The sequence below is a fragment of the Lissotriton helveticus genome, chromosome 4_1, assembly GCF_964261635.1.
Source record: "Lissotriton helveticus chromosome 4_1, aLisHel1.1, whole genome shotgun sequence".
Taxonomy (NCBI): domain Eukaryota; kingdom Metazoa; phylum Chordata; class Amphibia; order Caudata; family Salamandridae; genus Lissotriton; species Lissotriton helveticus.
In genome coordinates this window covers 2,051,522,386-2,051,543,915 of record NC_136063.1, presented here as the reverse complement: position 1 = coordinate 2,051,543,915, position 21,530 = coordinate 2,051,522,386, and the positions used below count along the sequence as shown (strand labels likewise).

Here is a 21,530-nt window from a genome sequence, read left to right as displayed (position 1 = left end):
TAGTTACTGATCACAAGCCCCTGATACCCCTCTTCCAAGGCTCTTCCTCTCGCCCGCCCCCACGGATCGAGAAGTGGGTGCTGCAGTTGCAGGAGTTCCAATTTACAGTGGAGTACCGGCCTGGCTCGCGCAATCCTGCAGACTACTTGTCGAGGCACGCCCGACCTGTCTCTGATGCAGAGGCCGCTGAAGCAGCAGACACCGAGGAGTATGTCCGACTGATCGTCGAAAGGTCAAGACCACGTCCCATGTCTCTGGACGAGGTGTCAAGTGCCACCAAGGACGATGATTGCCTCCAGATCGCGATCCATGCCATAGAGAGCGGAGACTGGAAGGCGCTCCAGAGCCCGGCATCATTCCGCACATCGGATGCTCAGGCCGTTTTGAAGGCCCTGTATCAAGTCCGACACGAGCTGTCCGTATCCACAGAAGGGTGCCTCCTGCGAGGCCCTCGCCTAGTGCTGCCCAGCAGTTTGACCCAACAAGCCGCGGTCCTGGCACACGGATCGCACCAAGGAATCGTCAAATCCAAGAACAGGCTCCGAAGTAAGGTGTGGTTTCCGGGGCTAGACAAAGCGGTGGAAGAAGTGATCCACAGGTGTCCAGTGTGTCTAGCGACGAGCCTCCCAAACCCTCCGGCGCCAGTAGTGACCGAGGACGGCCCCACATCCCCGTGGGTGCGATTGAGCGCGGATTTCGGTAGCCTCCCTGGAGGCAAGTACATGCTCGTAGTGGTGGATGAGTTCTCCCGGTACCCGGAAGTAGAGATTGTGTCGTCAACCGCAACGTGGGAAGTGATACCGAAATTCGAAAAGATACTGGCCACCCATGGGCTCGTGAAAGAAATCCGCACCGACAACGGACCCCCCTTTAACGGCAGCGAATTCACGGAATACCTCCAAGGCCAAGGTATCAAGCACAGACGGATCACGCCCCGGTGGCCTCAGGCTAATGGAGAGGTCGAACGCCTAATGAGGACTTTGAACAAGACAATACAAATTGCGGTCGCCGACGGCCAATGTCTGGAGCTAGCAATCTACCAGTTCCTCAGAGAATACCGTTTGACCCCACATTGCATGACAGGAGTCTCTCCAAGTCGACTCTCATTCAATAGAGTCGTAGTTGACACCATCCCGCACCACCCTGCGTGGGAACACGCCCCTCACCCGAAGAACCGGTCCATGGAGCAGCGCACCAAAACCAATCAAGAAGCGTCCCGACGAAGGCGAGCAACGGACAGTCCAATACAAGTCAGGGATAGGGTTCTGGTGAAAGACCGTCACCCCGGAGGGAAATTCCGCATGCCCTTTGAACTGGACCCATGGACAGTAACAGAGGTAAATGGAACCATGATCACAGCTACCAGGAACGGCGAGTCCGTCACTAGAAATGTTTCATTTTTCAAGCGAGTGCCTGAGGAGAACCTAGACTGTGACCAGGAGGAATGGTACCCGGCCCCTCCTCATCGGCCCTCAAGTCCCGTGGAAACCAACGCTGCAGCAAGCCAAGCAGAGGGCAATGCCCCAAGCATCCAGGTCACGCAGAGACCCGTGGAGGACTCCACTGCTCAGGAAACCAGAGACTCGGAAGAACCACCTGCAGCCACCGGGGAGAGTCGAAGCCAGACGAGATACAGCCTACGTCCGTGCCCAAAGCCTTCCCAGAGATATCGCGACTTCGTGGCTCAGTGCTGGCGTTGAAGTGATCGAGATGGCTGACCCCGCCGAGAACTGAAGTAAGACTGTTCTGTTTTTGTAGTTAATGTATTATAGCATGTTGCAGTTTAATCAGAGACTGAACCAGAGACAGTTGGTGAACTATCGTATGGATGCTATCATCCCCATGCCACAACACGGTCGATGACCGGAGAGACTTTGAGAGATAGACTTTGAGCATCTGAATGTTTTGTATATTCCTGTTTTTCATCCCTAGGTAAAGGAGGAATGTAGTGTTGCTGTCAGTGGGGCGTACCACTGCAGCACACGCCCCCTCCCACTGTTTCCTGTGTGTTCCCCCCTGGACGTACAAGAGTTTTGGTATCCCCCTTTACGTGAGCGCGGTAGCGCCTTTGAGTGAATAAATAGCCCAGGGCTCTGGGCGTGGTCAGTGCGTAACTAACCACCACCTGAAGTGCATGTGTCCTCTTGCCTCTGTTCTGCAGGCCCACACTAGGACACTACATTGGCTATGCCAATGCTTGTTTCAGATGTAGTAAGTGGTATATAAAATGCAAACATAAACCTAAAACATAGAACACTCAAAGAAATCAGTCAAAAAGTATTAGCGAGCTGTCTAAATCGTTTAATAGTGACCAGAAGAGCAAGCAGGGCGATCATTTCAGCAAAGCAAATACATCTTGGGAATTGCGCATTAGGTTATACAAAACAGCAAAACGTAAACAAATGGCGTATTTGTTTCTAGGAAAAGGGGCAATCCTAGCAGCAAGCGGCGAAAACACGCCCCGAAGGCGTGACCTACAGTTGCTAGAGCTAGAGGCAGAGGTGGAGCCCAGGAAGGTATACTCCAGTGGAGTGAGACATGCACAGGAGCCCGCGTCATCGCAGCGACCCTGCTGATTGGCCGAGGTCGACGGAGTAACGAGTAACGTCTTCCACGTAGAGACCCAACAAAGGTGCAGGCGAGGGTGTCAATAAGACCACAGCTGATACACGATACGTTTTGGAATTGCGGTCATGATGCTAATGGTCCATTGTTTGACGCAGGCCCGTCTCTGGTTTATAATTCTCGGAAATTGCATTAGTTTATCGCCCACAGGAGGATTAAGTGGCAGCATGTTAGATAGTTAACGTAAAGCGTCACAACTGTTGGATATGACGTCTGGCACGTGCCGTCTGCCACACCGAACACTCGCCCCTGCTTCTGACTACGGAGGCGGACCCGGAAGCAGTAGGTAGCTAGGCTCTGCTTGCAGTACGGAAGTGTGAGGAGTGAGGCTGCGCGCGGCAGCAGCAACAGTGGCTGAGCCTGCCAGACCAGATCATCTCTCAGCCAGTATCGGAGGAAGGACGGGAGTGGTGGGAGCAGCCTGGGTGCTCAAGGAGCGGTGCCAATCCTCTGGTGAGTCATTCTGTGCCGGGAGCTTCCAAGCATGGCATCATCGTATCCCATCTAACTGAAATGCCGAAGGCTGTCCCAAGTTCCTTACAGCCCAAATTACATTATCCTGGATTTACTGTAATAGGCAGCTGCCCTTCTTCTGCACTTCCTGCCCTCTGTCACAGGATCAGCTTATCTCTGCTCTGTTTGTTTCACACTGTCACGGTTCTCGCGCTCACGATTTCCCCAGACAATGGCTGACGTGTAGTTCAAAGGAAAGTTGAGTGCTAAAACCGTCAGTTCCGGGAGTTACAGGTGCTTTCGGACAGGAGCAGGAATCAGTTGAACACAGCGTCATAAGGTAAACACATTGAATACACCATGACGCAAGGCTCCCAGGTGTGACAACCTGCACTAAGATCAATCAAAACCATAATTGCCATGTTCCTACCTTAGTGATAGTGGTGTACGTCTCTTTTCACGCTTTTGTCTTTCACCTTGAAATGTCATCCACTACTAGAAATGAAAGTGGAGGTTGCCTGAGAGAGAGAGAGAGAAAGCTTAATGGGGGGTGTTTTGTGTGTCGATGCAAAAAAGGAAGGGGACCCCCTCTTAAGATATAGAACAAGGTCAGGGAGAAGTGGGGAAAATAGACAGACCTAAGAAAAAATCTCCCTCATGACCAAATTTATTCATGCATAGGAATTAATCCCAAAGGCCAACTGTGAGCGCCTAAGCTGGTTTCTGAACCCACTCGGAGAAAATTATGACAACATATCTAAAACGTATACAATTTTTTATTTTCATTTCATTTTATCAAAATATTTTTTCATAACTTATACAAATCCATAAATATTTTTACAAATAACATATTTCAACATAGTAAAGTCACAGATCAACATAAATAGGAGAAACAATACATATAATCAATCATGAAAACCCGGGAAGAGACAACCAAAGACACCACAACAACCCATTCATACCCAACTCACACAAATCCAGACACACCTTCACATTATGTCTGGGGAACACAATTACAGAATAACAAAGTAACTGGGATGACCAAAGACAGAAACAGCACAAGGGCAGGGTGTTAAAATGACCGTGGTCGATGCGTTTCAGTGGCTGCAAGCTGATAGAATGCCACCTTCATCAGGACCTGCCAGATATAATGCCCCAAAGTATGGGGGGAAATGCCACTCCACCCGGGAAAGGTAACAACACACACCTAAAAAGATCAAAACATTTGTATTAAGGCCAGGGATCCCACAGACTAAGACTCAATAGAAGACAATTGGGAAAACCATATTCATATGCCTTGACGTTATAAATCTGAAATACATGACTCGGATAACGATAACTATCATGAGATGGGTGGCGTTCGTTTTGACTCACGCCAGTTTAGAGGCAGACAAACAGGCCAACGGCCCTTTCATGGCCAATCCCCTTTTTAGGTTTCGCCTGGTGTCCGCTGCGCAGCAGCGTTCGCGCTGGCGAAATCTTACGTTAGAACAGTACGGTGCTTTGTCCCGCCTCTCTCTTCCATCGGCTAGCCATTGGAAGAGAGATCTGTCAGTCATTGCCCGAGCAGATTCGTGGGCGTTCTGGCGATTTTTACTCATCCCGCCCCTTTTAGACCGTCATGCGGCGGTGGGCGGATTTTTTTTTCCGGCATGTTTTTGCCATTTTGGACGTGTCTTTTGCAGGGGTGGGTTGCGCAATACAATGCAAAAGCATAACATCGACGTGGTCCGCTTCTTAGGTTTTGAGTAGCCTCCTGCAAATTTTAAGCGAATCTAGCGCTCTGACGTGACTTTAGTGTGACGCTGTAGCCAACTCGATAATAAATACCCTACTACCGGAAATAGACACGCTAGGTCTCAAACGTAATGTACTGGCAGCTGTAATGCTCTTTTTTTTCTATTTATTGCTACCCCCACCTTCACCATACATAGTTCCTTGTTGGTCGACGGTTAGAATTTTTTTTTTTATGTCCTTCGGTAAAATGCCCTAATCCGTGCCCTATGGAGCAGTTTGGCGACGGACGAGCAGGGAAGGGGAAGAACTCGCCCGCTGCAGCTAGTTACGTCTGAAGGAGGCTTGGCTTCCTGCAAGGAAAGTTTGCCTCGCTGATTTGGGTCTGACCTATGCAACAGGTGAAACATTATTGTGTTTGAGTGTAAAGTGTTTTTACTGATGTGCCCACTCTGATGTTGTTAGCTTTTTTTTTTTTAAAGAAATATTTTTTCACAGAACGTAGACCGACAATAGCGTTCGTATCCCCCTGGAAAAGCCTCTGAGTGCTGAATGAGCCCAGAGCCTGCTGCTTCTCACAGATGCGCAGGGCAGTGGCATAACGAAAATGTAGCCTCCCGTTCCTACAAAGTACATCCCCCCCCGGCTCCTGACCCAGTCCTGAGCTCTAATGCTAGGGACGTGCCAGTGGTGGTGGAGGGAGGGAGGGGGGTGCGGGGGGCAGGGGGCTCCGGAGCTCCGAGCTGCCCGTCCTGCGTTTCAGCTTTTGTTATGCTCCTGGCGCGTGAGCCCTCCTCTTGCAGGGCCCACAGCTGCCGCTTATGCGCAGGGCAGTGGCTGGTGGTGGGGGGTCTGGCAGTGAGGAAGGGTCCAGAGACGTGTGTTATGTGCTTTAACTCCCCATCCCTCAGTAGCAGGGGCACCCCTCACATACATGAACCCCAGCCCTGGCCGGGCGCAGCGTGTCTGTGATTGTTGAACCTCGTTGAGAGACCTGTGACTGCTACAGTGCCACTGCTCTGATGAGGTCACTCGCAGCGTCTTCTCCTAGAAGACCCCTCTGCGATGGTGTGGGCGCTGAATGATCTTTTTCACATGGGTTGTAAGATCATTTGAAAATACAGTCTGCACCAGGGGGGCTCTGCGGGCCTCTTTGAGGCGCGAATCGTTGATTTACAGGTTGTGCCCAGAGTACACACTACGAGGCCTTCCACCCGCCGAGCGACTCTTCCTGCGTTTTTTGTGAACGTTGCTTGGTTTCTTTTCGGGGTCTGATGGCACATTTTAGGGGCCATCAGGTAAATATGTCATTTTAGGGACGGGTGAGGCCGGTCTTAGTTTATCTTCAGTCAGAACTGTGGGCAGGACAGTCAATGTGGTGAAGTTTCATTGATGTGGTTTGAAGGTCGCACGTGTAGATCACTCATAGCTGCGTGGGCCAGTGCGCCTGCTGCAGAGACCTGGGGCACCAACTTGCACGTGTGTTTGGAGCCGGCGAGCTGGTTGCAAAGGTGTGCGGACCAAACATTTGATCCACAGATCAGTGATTTCAGGTGTGTTCCTCTAATGAGTTAAATTAAAGCAAAAAAAAAGACTACAACACCCAGAAGGCATTTCGCTATCACACAAAAGTCCTGCACTGCTAGCAGTGTCCCCAAAGACCTAGAGGGAGGTTGTCACTATATTTCATTTTTGTTGTCTGATTGGTTGTGGGCTTGCCTTTCACAAACAACTTTTAGTCTCAAGTTCAATAAGCTTTAGTGGAAACTACTAGCCCCTCGGAGAGAGTTAAGACTGCAAGCCCCAGAATGCAATTCGTTTACTAGTAACCTGCACACATGTCACTTTTTCCTCCTGTACTTCACCGTTTTCTGCCCCATGTATTTTGTTTGCTCACAAATGTCACTTTTGCCTCATGTAACTAAACGTTTGCTTTTGTAATTTGTTCACTTGTAATTTTCTCCTTATGTATCAGCTTTGTTCCTATTGTGAAGCGCTCTGACGCCTTTGGGTAAAGTCCGCGCTATATAAAAACGCATAAATAAATAAAAACAAAGTAACGAAAATGTAGCCTCCCGTTCCTACAAATACATCCCCCCGGCTCCTGACCCAGTCCTGAGCTCTAATGCTAGGGACGTGCCAGTGGTGGTGGAGGGAGGGAGGGAGGGAGGGGGGGGGCAGGGTGGGCAGGGGGCCCTGGAACTCCGAGCTTCCCGTCCTGCGTTTCAGCTTTTGGTATGCCCCTGGCGCGTGAGCCCCCCTCCTCTTGCAGGACCCACAGCTGCCGCTTCAGTAATGTTTCGTGTGGCAGGGGCTGGCAAGCGAATATTCCATGACCACAGGATTCCACCCTGTCGGTCTATTCACATATGTTCCGAGCTCCTTGTCCTACATTAAGAGCAGCCCTCTCCCCTACATTGCACAGTACCTAGAGAATGAGAACGAATGCTATACATTCTGTCACACACAGGCATTGTGTAAAGATGGACTACTGCACACTAGCAGTTACAACAACCAGCCATGAAACACGCATTTCATCCATATCTTAATGGACCTTTTACGGAGTAGGAAGTAGGTATAGGTGGAATCGGCTTGAGCCCCTATTTTTCACTTTTGAATAATGCCTTGCTCTGGTTGCTGTTCGTGACCGTGATTTCTAAGTACTAATCATCTTTGAGCCCCCCCCCCCCCCCTGGCTTTTTTCTTACTGGAGGGTGTGGATTGCTGGTGCTGTCCATTTCCACCAAGCTCTTTCATGTTTGGGGGTGGTTTTTAAAAAAAATAACTTAATAGGCATATAGGGATATTACATAGACCGTGCATATGATTCCCTCTATTAGCTTACCACGTCTCCCAACCCTGTCCCTGCAGGAATAAATAATCCAAATCCCATTACTTTTTCTGGGATGTTTCTTCTGTTAGAGTTCAGTCCTTCAATGTACGAGGGTGCAGAGGGATTTGATCTGACATTTCTCGAACACAGAGAAATCACAGACGTCCACTAAAGCTTTACGTGCATTGGTCATTTCAGGGAATGGGGTACCAGGGCCAGCCGGGGTAGTGGACGGGTGTAGAATCATTGTGTGAATATGCTGAATGGGATTTTTTTTTAATGATCATGGAGGTGTTCCAGAGCATTTTGTTTGTCTGTTGAGTAGGGGCCTGGGCTAGCTAAATGATTAGAAATTACTAGATGACCAGTCTGATCTGGAAGAAGCCTGTCTTTGCATGATGGATAAGACGAAGCAGATATAGTCATGTCAAGGCTGTTGCCTTTGGAATGTGTTTCAACACTGCCAAGAGATGCATTTACATATTGCTGTTAGTAGTGCGTCATGCATGACCGGTGGAATCCTTCACATATGTAAAAAAAATCCTTGTAAAGCTCTTGTTATGCGCTGGATGGACAGAGAACTCCTTAGGCCATGAAAGGCCTTGCCCGATGTAAGGCCAATGTGCTCTTCACACAAATAAACTACATATATGAGGAATCTGTGTCTAGCGAAGGGCCACAGAATCTGGTGAAAAAGCCCAACTGCAGAAAATCACTCCAGGAATGCTGTAAAACGTTGAAGAATCAGAGGAGGCTTGAAGGAACTCGTGACCACTCAGTCCAGTGTGGCAACACAGCTGGAGTGTGCCCAATTCCAAAAGAAACAAACGCTGGAGATCATAAGAAAAATACAGGGACAAAAATAAATGCACGAGGGGCACTGATGTTACCGAAAAATACTTCAAGTGGGTTGTGATACATACAGTGAAGGCTGATTTTGACACTTAAATAAGCCACGAGAACTGGAAACGAAATAGTCCATCTTGGATTGGAAAGTTTTTCATGCCAGAAACAAGGAAGCCTTCACCTTCTTAGATAGGTCTTAGCGACAGTAGTTCCTGGAGCAAAAAAATATGTTGAGGAGAGTAGTCATATTTGTTTGTGTCACGAGATGCCAGAACAGCCCCAGAACACCCTCCAGTGAGAGCCCACACCATTCTGGAAATTGCCTTTGCACAATGGAAGAGAAGCCCGCCAACAACCGAGGCAATTGTGAGCATGCACTCCAAAGGTCCAGTGAGGCATGGCATAACCACCTGCCTGGAGGAGAGCGGCCAGAAGTGCACCCAAGTCAGGTCCAAAGCAGCAGGCATCTGCCTTTGAACTGAAGAATCTCACACAGGCAAGTTTTGGGTGTGCCTCTGTTGCCTGCTTGTGCCCCGGTTTTGCATGTGCCTCTGTTGCCTGCTTGTGCTCCGGTTTTGCGTGTGCCTCAGTTGCCTGCATGTGATCCCGTTTTGCGTGTGCCTCTGTTGCCTGCTTGTGATCCCGTTTTGCGTGTGCCTCTGTTGCCTGCTTGTGATCCCGTTTTGCGCGTGCCTCTGTTGCCTGCTTGTGATCCCGTTTTGCGTGTGCCTCTGCCTGCTTGTGTTCTTGTTTTGCGTGTGCCTCTGTTGCCAGCTTGTGCTCCGGTTTTGTGTGTGCCTCTGTTGCCTGCTTGTGCTCCGGTTTTGCGTGTGCCTCTGTTTCCTGCTTGTGCTCCGGTTTTGCATGTGTGTGTGTGTGTGTGTGTGTGTGGCTCTGTGTGTGGGTGCAAATGCAATAGGTGTCGCATTTGCGAGAGATTAGGCAATTGGCATTGTAAATGACAATGCCATTTATTTATCTGTTTTCAAAGCCAACACATAAATAAAAATGTTGTCATTTACAATGCCAATAGCTCTAACTTTTGCAAAGGCGAGACCGTTGCATTGTAAATGCTTGTTTATCTAGGGGCCAGTACAGAGGCAGGAATCGGAGTTGGGCGCCAGACCAAGGAGACCCTCAACAGATGGTGCCTCCACATCAGCAACCTTATGTAAAGACCCGGAATCAGCAGTACTGGTGGTAGGTGGCCTCACCCAGGCCACCGGATGTATGAATAATGACACCCTGCCGATTTTCAATTAGTCATCTATCGACCTGAGCTCAGATGAACTAGCTGTTTTGAGCCTGGGCCTCTCCTTTGTTCCATCTACCCGACCAAATATCTTTAAACTACATGAGGATTTGTTCTCCTTTTTTTGGAAAGTGAGATGAACTTTTTTTTTCTTGACCGGCCCCTCAAACCTAATGAGGATAATCAGTCTAAGTGCAAGCAAGCCCCTGTCCCAGTTCACCCCGACCCTTGAGATGGTGGGTCCTGAGGTGAAGATATTCGAACAGAATGTGATTAAAGAGATTGCCCGCATTGTGAAATCTCCCCTACCTATGCGTGGGAACTTGTCTCACTTGGAGAATAGAGCTATTAAGGACATTCAAGAAAATAAAGATCTGGTTGTGAAACCATGCGACAAGGGTGGTGGGATAGTCTTAATGAAACAGACAGACTATAATGATCGAATGCTTCAGATGCTGGCTATCCCTGAGCACTATAAAAGATCGCACCCGACGGAACTCACTAAACTGAGAACTACCATCAGCGAAATGACAGCTAGAGCCCTTGAGTTGGGATATATTTGTGAAGAGGAATTTAACTTCCTCAATAAATCATGTCCCAAAACTCCAGTGTTGTATGGGCTCCCGAAGACCCATAAAAGCGTTGACAATCACCCTATGCGCCCTTTCATTTCCACCATTGGCTCCAGCACGGAGCCGCTGACCAAGATTGTGGATGCATATCTGTGTCCGTTGACACAGACTTATGTCTACTACATCCGTGATACGGGTGACATCATTGCTAAGATTGAGGGCATGCCATTTAATCAGAACACTGAGATCCTTGTAACGCTTGACATTGAGGCGTTATACACAAATATCCCTCAAGCGTTACAATCGGTCGCCGCCCTACTTCGGAGATCAGCCGGTGGCAGACCTGATGGTTTCATACTCGAGTGCTTGAAGATAGTGCTCGTGAATAATTATTTTGAGTTCAATGGGAACATCTATCAACAACTTAAGGGCACCAGCATGGGAGCTTCCTGTGCTCCCAGCGTAGCTAATACGTACATGGGCGAATGGGAACTGAGACATATCTTTAATGAAGTGTCTCCCTTTTTTGACCAGGTTGGGCTGTGGAGACGCTTCATTGATGATATTTTTTTCATTTGGAGGGGAGACAATGAATCTCTACACAAGTTTATCCTGTGGTTGAACGCAAGTGACCCGAACTTAAAGTTCACTGCCAATTACAGCCCCCACAGTGTAGAATTTCTTGACATTGTCATCTCAAGTGGATACGGCCTCCTGGAGGTAAGCTTATATAGGAAGCCAACTGCTAAGAACACCATCTTGGAATATAGCAGTCACCATCCGACCTGTCAGAAGGACTCCATCCCCTTTGGAGAATTTCTGCGGGTCCGCCGGAACTGCTCCAACATGACAGAATTTCACAAACATGGCGATGCCCTGAGGACCCACCTTCTGGCTAGAGGGTATCCACGTAGGCTGGTACGCCATGCTTATAAAAGAGCCAAGTATTCCATTTGAGACGCTTTGCTCGAAGGTACACGTTGTGAGGCCCAACATAGAGTTGTCTGTGTTGTGAATCATTCCACTCTTAACTACAAGATTAAAAACATCATCTAGAAGAACTGGAAAATCTTGAACAGTAATGAGAGGCTTCCCAATCGGAACAACCCTTGGTGGCCTATCGTAGAAACAGAAATTTGCGTGACATCTTAGTGCACTCTAAGCCCGGGTGAGTGGTTCCCGCCAGACCTCAATTACAGGCTTATCGATTATCTCAGGTAACTACAAGTGTGGTTCATGTCATGCCTGTGAGGCTGCTATTGTCACTGATAAATTGTCCCTTAATAATCGTGACATCAAGTTGTATGACCTTACCAATTGTGGAAGTCAGAACATTGTTTATCTGTTTCTGTGTCCATGTTGTGTAATCTAAATTGGGGGGACTGCGCGTGAATTTCGAGTATGCTTCAGCGAACTTAAGTCGGCCGTGCGGACTAGGAAATTGTCGGCACCAATTGTCTAACACTGTGTGGACAAAGGTCATTCTGAATAAGATATTAAGTGGTGCATTCTGGAGAAGACTAAAATCAAAGCAGGATTATCGAGTGACATAGTGCGCAAGAGAAGAGAAACTTTTTGGATTTTTACCCTCAACAGTGTGAAACAGGGGCTGAATGAAGATATCCAATGGCACGTGACCCAGCCGTGGTAGTTGGAACATCTGTTTTTGTTTGTAGATTTCGTTCTGTCTTGGATACTTGCTGGTCGTAGTGAAAGCTCCCAGTGGAGTTTTTTGAGTAGCTAAACCTCTCCTTATGGGGTACTGTTGAGCTCTGGGTATTTTATGTGAACTTGTTCTGTGTTTAAATTAGGCTGTATTTGGTGTTTTTTAATTTTTTTTATTTTTGGTTTCCCTTTTGGGTTTTTCTTTTAAGGGTGTGAGTTCATCTTTGCCTTTATTAGATCACATCTCGTCCACATTATATTTCTTAATGGTGTTGTCACCTTTATTAGGCAGTAATTGGTTGATGTATATTCAGCCTATACATTGGGGTTGTGGATATTTTTAGTGTACGAAGGCTGCACCTATCTCCTTATTCATTTGAAGGATTTACAGTGCAGTTACCTTTCTAAGATGACGCCCGTGTTAATTTGTGTAGTCCCTTTTTCCTGTATATGGCATGCTGACCTTGTTATGCATCTCGTGCGTGCAGTGTATACCTTTATTGGACAGTATAGGGTTTATGTATATTCAGCCTACACACTGTGGTCTTGGATATTTTTAGTGTACGAAGGCTGCACCTACTTCCTTATTCATTTGAAGGATTAACAGTGCAGTTACCTTTCAAAGGTGGCGCCCGTTCTGATTTGTGTATTTCATTTTTTCTGTCCATGGCCTGCCGACCTTGTTATGCATCTCGTGCGTGCAGTGTATAGAAACGCCTCCACGTTGGGTGCTTTGTAGTTACTAAAGGGAGGCGCTGGAACTCTGTTTTGTTTAGTCCTTCTTCTTTTGTTATGCCGGCTCGACCAGGTGCTCCGTGTTTGTGTTGGGAGACGCGTGTATTTATATCGAGCTTATTTCAGTTTTTGCTTCTCTTCGGGCGGATGCGAGCTCTATTGAGGCGGCACTCCAGGAATACATCGGACCGTTTTTAGAGGTGAGGTGCTAATTCTTCTTCCCAGTGGGTTGCTAGGTAGACCCTCTCTTTGGAAGGTGTATCTCTTTGGTTACTAGGGTGGTTGGTTGTTATTTTCCGTAGCATTAATTTCATCTATTGCCAGTTTATTCCCCTTGTGCACTCGCTCACTGCAGGTCATTATTGTCTTTTGTGCATGGAACGTTTTACTGCCTGAGAATTTCTTGTGTAATTAGTCTCTTAGCACCCGTGTTGGGCATGACTTTAATGAGCATGTACATTTTGGCGAATGGGGCGTCCTTGCTCTTTTCATGAGTCTTGCATGCATGGTACTTCTTTATTATCTTTTACGCTGGTTTTTCTGTCGAGATGAGCTCATTACTGCACTTTGTGAGTTGAGGGCATTACTGTCTTCAAGATTCCCCGTATAAGTATTCTCAGCAGATTACGATGCACTGGAAAGCGAGAGAGGGACCTAGTGTCAGGAGGTGGAAAGCCTAATATCTCAAATGGGCTTGTAGCGAAGGGGCTGTCCGCTTGCGGCAAGCACGACGACAGATCAATGAAAAAGCGCTGGAAGCGGCGAGGGCGTGGGAGGAGTTGGTCCAGGTGCTGATAACCCAATTAGGCACAGAGGAAGCGAACTGAGCAGCAGAGAATGAAATGTACCCCGAAATATGAGTTAGCTGAGAATCAACACAAACTTTATCTATAGAACGGAATGGTAGGAGGACACACAGGGAAAAGGGTGGGGGGAGGGTAAGAATGGGGAAGTTAGTTAATTGGTTCAGTAAGGAAGGGTAGGTAACCTTAAGTGAATTGTTAAATGGTAGTTCCCGGAAAAGGAGTTACATGTTCAGGTTGTATTTTATGGAACGCAGAAATGACTTGGAACATTGTAATTACATATTTATTTTCGAGGATTGTGGGCGGGACTCTGGGGCGGACTGCTTGATAATTGTAATGCTATTGATGGTTGTTTATGGAAAAATCAATAAAACTGTTTAACCCCTTCGACGCTCATGACGAGCTCAGCTCGTCATGGAGTTTCCATTGATTTCAATGGAAATTTAATGGAGGATTATCAGGAACCTTAGCATCCAAGTGGTTAAAAAAAAAAAAAAGTATTCTCAGCAGCATTTATATGGTTATTTGACAGGCGCGGGGCTTCATGCTTTAGGCTCCAAGGAAGGGTTCATATATGGTACAAGGAGTATAGAATTTAATGTGATCTGCTCGCCATCGATGACTGCAGGTGGCTTTGATTTCAGTTTGTTTGCTATTTTTTTTGCACAGTCCACTACATATTGAAGCATAGACATTGTTGGAAGATTGAGAAGGAGGAGGATTATTGGACCAAGGGCAACCTTAAAAGGTAATACCTGAGCATTGTGGATAACTCACAGATAGGAATGCCAGTATTGATCTAGTTGACTGAGTGGTGGTTTTTTGCCCACTTTTTTCATCAGTGGTTATGATCCAACTTAGATCAGGGTGTGCCTTAGTTTGATCTGTGGTACATTATTAGTTATCTTGTGTTCCTTTTTTTGGGGCCTTTTTTTCTTGAAGTATTGGAGGCCCCTCACTGGGTGTTGCTATATTATCCTCTCGCCATACTGTTCCGGTGTTTGACACGTCCTGTAGAAACCAAGAATATGTACAAGGTCAGTAGGTTTTATATTATTTCGTTCCAACTAGTGATACAATCCTTTGTGACGGTCCATTGAGGATGGCTTTTTGATATTTGTTCTCTTTTTCGCCCTTCTTTCCCTCTTCTTTTTGTCGTTATGTAGATATAAGAATAGAGGCTTCTGAATTTCGAGTAATTGTCACACTAGAAAGGAGTTATGGGGCTTAATCCCCGCAGGTAAGACATGTACTCCCCATGCCTCTGAATCCCTTTGCAAGGGCTCTTTATGTAGTTCGATTACCATGTAGTAGATTACCTGTCTGCCTGAAATATTGTGGTAACATGGATTCCCTGTTCAACTGGCCAATCTTGATAAGTTACAGGTCTAGCAATACTGCATTCTAGCAGTATATGGAATAAACCTTTATGTATATTCTACCCCCCACCCCCCTACATGCTGAGATTGGTGTTTTCACCTAGCTGAGGACTGTCTGGCAAATCTGGTTTTTATATCTAAAGATGCATAAAAGCACCTATTAAGAAGGTGCTTATACCTATTGTTGGACTAAGTATTCTTTTGCAAATATATAGGCACGTTCTAATACTTGTCTGGGCACATTCTTGGTGGGCATGTTGGTGATGGTTCACTTGTACTGTCTGGGTGTTGTGTTTGTTTACTCCATGATGGCCTTGAGTAGGTAGGGGCTATCTGGCTGGTGGTGGTGATTTGCTGTCCATAACGTCTGTGTATTTCAGATGTATAACGTCAAGGCATATGTATATGGTTTTCCCAATTGTCTTCTATTTTTTTGAGTCTTAGTCTGTGGGTTCCCTGGCCTTAATACAAATGTTTTGAACATATACAATAAATAAATTAAAGTAGGGCACACCAATGTGATAAGTCTGGTGAGTAACCAAAGGTTTGGCTTCGGGTTAATGAATAATCAATCCTGGATTGGCTTCGGATAAATGAATAATCAATCCTGTAGGTACATCAGGATGTGGGAACGTTTCCCAGTACTACAGATAAACATACAAAAATGTGACAATTAGACAAAGAAAAATGCGTGGATAGCGCTTGAGATAGCCGAAATAGTGGTGGCAGGCTCACCCGCTGTGTGGGGGAGCGGCGTGGGGGAGTCAAAGGGTATGAGTCAATTGCTTCATTAATCTGCGGTGAATAGTACAGTGATTAATCACGCTGAGCGTGACAGTGACGACAAACAACCTTAGGGACAATTTACCATTCGGCCAGTACCTAAGGTTGCGTAGGAATTGTAGCAAGCAAGAGGAATTTTTTGAGGAGTCGGCGATCCTGATGGAACGCCTCAGTGAGAGAGAATACCCTAGAAGTCTGCTCAAGAAGGCAAAGAAACGAGCCTGGTTCGGTCACCGAGAGTTCCTTTTAGAACCTAAGTCACACAATCGATCTGCCAAAGAAAGGATTGTTTGTGCCACTACATTCTGTACCAGAAGTAGTGATGTGAGGAAGATTGTCAACCAACATTGGCACCTGGTGACAGACGAAATTGGCATTCTTGACCCACCGATGCATGCTTTCAAAAAAGGCAAAAATGTGAGGGACTTTGTGGTAAAATCACAATTACCCAAAAAAACAGAGAAAACCAGATGACCCTACGGAACATTCCACCCATCCTGGGTCACTACAAGTGCGGGACATGTAAGGCTTGCCCTCTAACTAAGGAACTCAAACATTGCACCTACAATACTTACACTCACACAATGAGGCAGCATACCAACTGCAACTCGGCTGGAGTCATCTATGCCATAGAATGCCCATGTGATTTCCAATACGGCTATCACTGCTAATGGAAGTACCCCAACTAAAGTACTAGGGAGAAAACACCCACCTAAATCTTATCCAGACAAAGTGAATCCGCCTATGCTAGATAGCAGGCCAAAGCAATCTGACAGTATCCCAGCTCAGATAATTAGTAGGGGGAAACCCAATCCTCAATCCTCCAGGACACCATTGGAGGGTAAACAAAAGATGCGCCCAACACCCCGAGCAAATTTGCCCCCAGAAGCGGCCCAATATACCATAGTCTTAACTGGTGTAGCTCCCTTAAGAGACGGTATTAAGGAGACGCAAGGGGAACTGCGCAATAAAGTAATATACTGGTTAAATAAAAACCGTCCCCTACCACCATCATCACCAACAGAAATTTTATTTGTGAGAAGAGTAGATTGGGTGGGCTATGGTACCAAAGACTTGGAAGGGGACTGTATTTTGATCTTGTTCAAAGACCCATGGGTTGTGGAGCTTATACGAAGGAAAGCTAGGTTTGCCCGTCAGGGCGATGTCCAATCCCTAGATCTCTCCTATTTTTACCCTCACACAAATAGTAATCGCCCTACTGGTACAAGCCAGTGGAGAGTGAGAGACGGGAGGTATAAAGGACCCAGAACACCGCTCCCATCCCAGTACCCACTACTCTTCAACCACTTTGGACCGTTGTCTGACCTGGAGATGGTAGATTGACGGTGTTCTCCCGGTCTGACGAGTGGCTCCATTGCTGTTGATGAGAGGGAAGTACAAACTCCACACCAAATTCCACTGATATCCGAAATAGGTGATCAGATTGTACCAGATAAAATAGCAGAAATAGTGGTTATGGCACAGGGGGAATGTTTGCAAAATAGCAATGTAGATGCAACAGGGGATAGAATCCTGTCCATTAGGTCTACCCCAACAAATGCCTCCTTCCCACCCATCCCATGTAATATCATTGCAGAATCTACAACAACATTTAATATTGTGTCCTGGAATGTTGCGGGAGTAAAAGCCCGCATGGTTTCAGAGGATTGGCTGGATTTTATCACTAAATATGATGTTGTGCTATTACAAGAGACATGGGCAATCGAACCTGTACACATAAATGGTTTTTTAAACTTCTTTAAACCAGCAATTAAAAGTAGTAAAGGGCGAGCATCAGGGGGGTTGTTAACATGGGTCAAACAGGCATGGGGATTTAAAATCACAGAACTCTATGAGGATAACCCCGACCTACTGACCATCCAGTTGAGCAAGGAAGGTGGTCAAGATATGCTAATCTGTAACATCTATTCCCGTGGCCTCCCTGGTGGTCGGTGTCCCCCAATTGTGGATGTCCTGGATAGACAACTAGCGGGATGGAATAAAGGATCCTTAATCCTTCTAGCTGGTGATTTGAACTGTACCATAGAGCCGCTCTACGTTGCAGGGGACAGTTGGGGGTCCGCGGAGGATGTAACATGGAATATACCGGACCTACTGACTAGTAAACCCGTGAAAGCAACGGAGGCTGCTCTAAATTGGACTGCACTATGTCTTACTTGGGGGCTAAGGGCAGTAAATGGACGTTCACCCGCTGACCTTGGTGCCAATTTTACTTTTGACAACGGACTAAGGAAAAGTCGTATAGACTATTTTCTTCTTAAAATGGAATTTTGGTCAATTATGGTCGATATGGAAGTTGTCCCTCGCCCAGAAAGCGACCATAACCCGCTGTCATTGAAATTAAGGATGGATGGTCTGATAAGAACGGAAGACCCAGTTCCCATGGCGCAAGGGGTTGTAACTCTATCAAATGACCGTAGGAGGTTGAAATGGTCCAACATTTCGGGGGATGAATCCATCCAGACTAATATTGAGAAAGTGGTTATGCTTGCCCTAAACAAAATGCTTACAGATGACACTGGGAAGGGTACCTTAGAACCAAACAAAATTTTGGATATACATGAACTATGTTTTGATGAGCTCAAGTTACTTCTCTCGAAACCCTGTCAGAATGGAGCTGGCCAACCACTCGCTACTCGGGCAAAGTGGTACAATAAGGAATGCAGGGTGGCACACAGTAACCTAGTAGATAAAGTTAAATCTAGGAATATGTGTGATGTAAAGGAGGCCAGGAAAAAGTATAAAAGAGTTCAGTGGGAGGCTAAAAGGACGTGGGAGGATGGTTATTGGGCCGACCTGTTGGATGCCACTAAGTCCAACAACCAAGCAAGATTTTGGGATATAGTTAAATGGGGGAAGGATGTTGATTCCCGTACCCCAACCAATCATGTGTCACCAGAAGCCTGGATAACACACTATTCGTCCCAATTTCGCATGGTGGGCACTGATCTCCTCCCCACACTAAACAAGCTGCATGTAACACCCACTTGTGGTGAAACTCTGACCTTTACTAACACTGAGACAGAGTTTGCCCACGGCTTGACTCAGCGGGGGAAAGCCCCAGGGTTGGATCAAATACCAGCGGATTTGTTTAAATCAAACGCAGATCTCTGGGTGCCATACATAACTAACATAGCCAACGCATTGGCAAAGGGTGCATGCATCCCTAAAACATGGAAGGGGGCTGAGATCATCCCTATATATAAAAAAGGAGACAGGTCTAATCCGGGCAACTATCGCCCGATTAGTTTAATTGACTGTCTCCAAAAAGTTTTTGCCCGCATGATCCTGGCCAGAGTGCAGGGGTGGATGGACTCAGAAAATATACTGTCTCCAATGCAGGCAGGTTTTAGATCTGGGACGAGCACCATCGACCAGGTGTTTCGATTTTGTATGATCTTCTGGAAGGTGGTTATGCTCGGCGGTGGCACCATTTTTGCCGCATTCATTGACCTAAAATCAGCCTTCGATCTGGTACCTAGAGGTAAATTGTGGCAGGTACTGAGGGACTTAGGGTTGCCGGTCGAACTACTAGAGTTAATCATTAGAATGCACGAAGAGAATTATGCAAGGGTAAGGTGGGGAGGACAAGGACAACATACAGATTCATTCCTGGTAAGCCGTGGAGTTCGCTAGGGTTGTGTCCTCGCGCCCACTCTTTTCCTGCTCTTTATAGATCAGGTAGTGAAATTTTTCTCTGATACCCACACTGATGCCCCATCTCTGGCAGGGACCAAATTCCCCATGCTCATCTTCGCGGATGACACCGTACTCCTATCTAAGACACGGTCAGGCCTACAGCGGGCCTTGAACGGTTTTGAGGAGTTTTGTGCAAATAATGACCTCCAAATAAACGTGAGTAAAACCAAGTTCATGGTTTTAACCAGGAATAACCTTCTACATAGCAACGTAAAAGTGAGTGGGGTTAACCTAGAACAGGTTGAAACCATGACTTACCTGGGGGTCACCTTGGATCGCCGTTTGTCATGGAAAGAGCAAATCGCGGCCCAACAGCTAAAATTTGCCCAACTGACGGGCTGTCTTTTGCGTGAGCAGAAGAGATCAATAACTAAACGGGTCATCCCTGCCATGAAAATTTATGATTCCAAAATAAATGCTGCCATACTTTATGGGGCTGATTTATGGGGATTCATGGATCTGTCAAGTCTCTATAAAATCCAGTGTAAATTCCTCCGGAACCTGGTAGGGTTACCACAATCCTCTCCCTCGATACCTCTCTGCCATGATATGGGAAGCCTCCCCATTAACGATATGGCAAAATTCAAGAGTAGTGGCTCTCTGGAGGCGTTTGTGGACCTCGCCGGATCTTACACTATTTGCAAAAGAGCTAGCAGATGTGAGGGCGATGGGGGGTTCAGAAAGAATCCCATGGCTTCAATCAGTGAAAAAGAGTTTACAAGATATGGGGCTAAATGATCTGTGGGTATCTCCAGGTACCAACACTTTCTCCTCTAAAAAAGAATTCAAAGAATTATTTTGGGCCTCAAGGCGTCAATCCTTGGTAATTGCTTCCAGTTCTGGTAGTCTAACAGGAAGATTCCTATGCTTTAAGCAGGACTCTTCCCGGGAGACCTACTGGGATATCATCACTCGATCACTGGACAAGAAACTATATCATCAGTTTCGAGTAGGAGCCCTACCATTGAATTCATTTACTTCATCTTGGGGAAAAACATCCTCAAGTTCTTGTTGCTGGTGCCCTGGTCAAAAGGAAACAGAGGGTCATCTATTGTTTGTTTGCCCGCAGTATTTAGAACCTCGCACTACATGGCTAAAACCCTGTTCCAGCGCCTATCCTGTAAAAGGTCTTCAGAAGCAATATGGGTCTTGAAAACTAATACCTCGGAAACCGTTGTGATATGCTTGGCTAAATTTTTGGGCTGGGCGTGGGCAATAAGGGCAAGAAGGAACTCTCACTAAACTGCTTTAGGCTAGAGCTCACTAATCCGGTACTTTGAAATGTGTTAGCTCAGTTTATTTTTTAGGTTCAGATGTAATTATGTCTTTGTATATTCTGATGGTTTAATAATTTGTTTTAGCTGTGACTTAAGTGTAATAACATGTTTAATGTTTTTACTTTCATCTTACTGTATTATGGTCGAAATATTTCGTACCTGTTTTTTTAAATGTGTCTTTTATGATTTTATTATCGAAATAAAGACATTAAAAACCTGAAAACCTGATTTCCTGTACTTAGGGCAAACTGCAAAAAGTGAAGTGTCACATCGTGCAGCAGGATCCGGTGTGTCATACAAGGCGCCCCTTTGGTTGACCATTTCACCACCTTTGGACACTCGGCTGAGAGTCTAAGGCGGTGGGTCATAGAGAAAGTACAGACCAACCCACGAGGTGGGAATTTTGCGAACACAATGAATGTGTGCGAGTGCAAATGGATCCACATTTTTGACCCTGTGAACAGGGGTCTCAATGAGCATGAGGAAATGTCAAGACAAATAGGCATCCTCAATAATGGTTCGGTGTACCTCACCTGATCCCAATATGCTCAATACTCTTGCCTGCTTAGGGGATCCTCTGTGGCACCATTCCAATGAGGCCGAGTGTGCGCTAATCCCAGATGCCAACATGGGCCCTCTTTTCATACACACTTGGTAGGCAGGATATATTCATGTGACCTTTTCGATATTTGGTTCCCAGATTTGTGATATGACTTGAGACTTCTGCATATGTTCTCTGTTATACACAGCTGGACTGCGTTACTCTGTTATTTTAATTAATATTTTTGGTGTATATTGTTTTGTACTTCGTTTTGTAATTATTGTTTACTTATTGTATTTGGACCTTATT

At 46.4% G+C, this 21,530-nt stretch overlaps 1 protein-coding gene across 2 annotated transcripts in view; it reads left to right on the top strand.

Annotated features, from left to right (window-relative positions):
* The first annotated feature begins 2,571 nt into the window (after positions 1 to 2,571).
* Positions 2,572 to 21,530, top strand: part of LOC144829522 (C1GALT1-specific chaperone 1-like) — a 96,452-nt gene continuing 77,493 nt past the window's right edge. The window contains exon 1 of one of the 2 annotated variants that reach the window (XM_078688740.1): positions 2,572 to 3,078. The gene's annotated coding sequence lies outside the window, so the exon portion shown is untranslated. Of the gene's footprint in view, positions 3,079 to 3,296; positions 3,419 to 21,530 lie in introns of those variants that run through there. The other variant, XM_078688741.1, reaches the window with a different exon arrangement.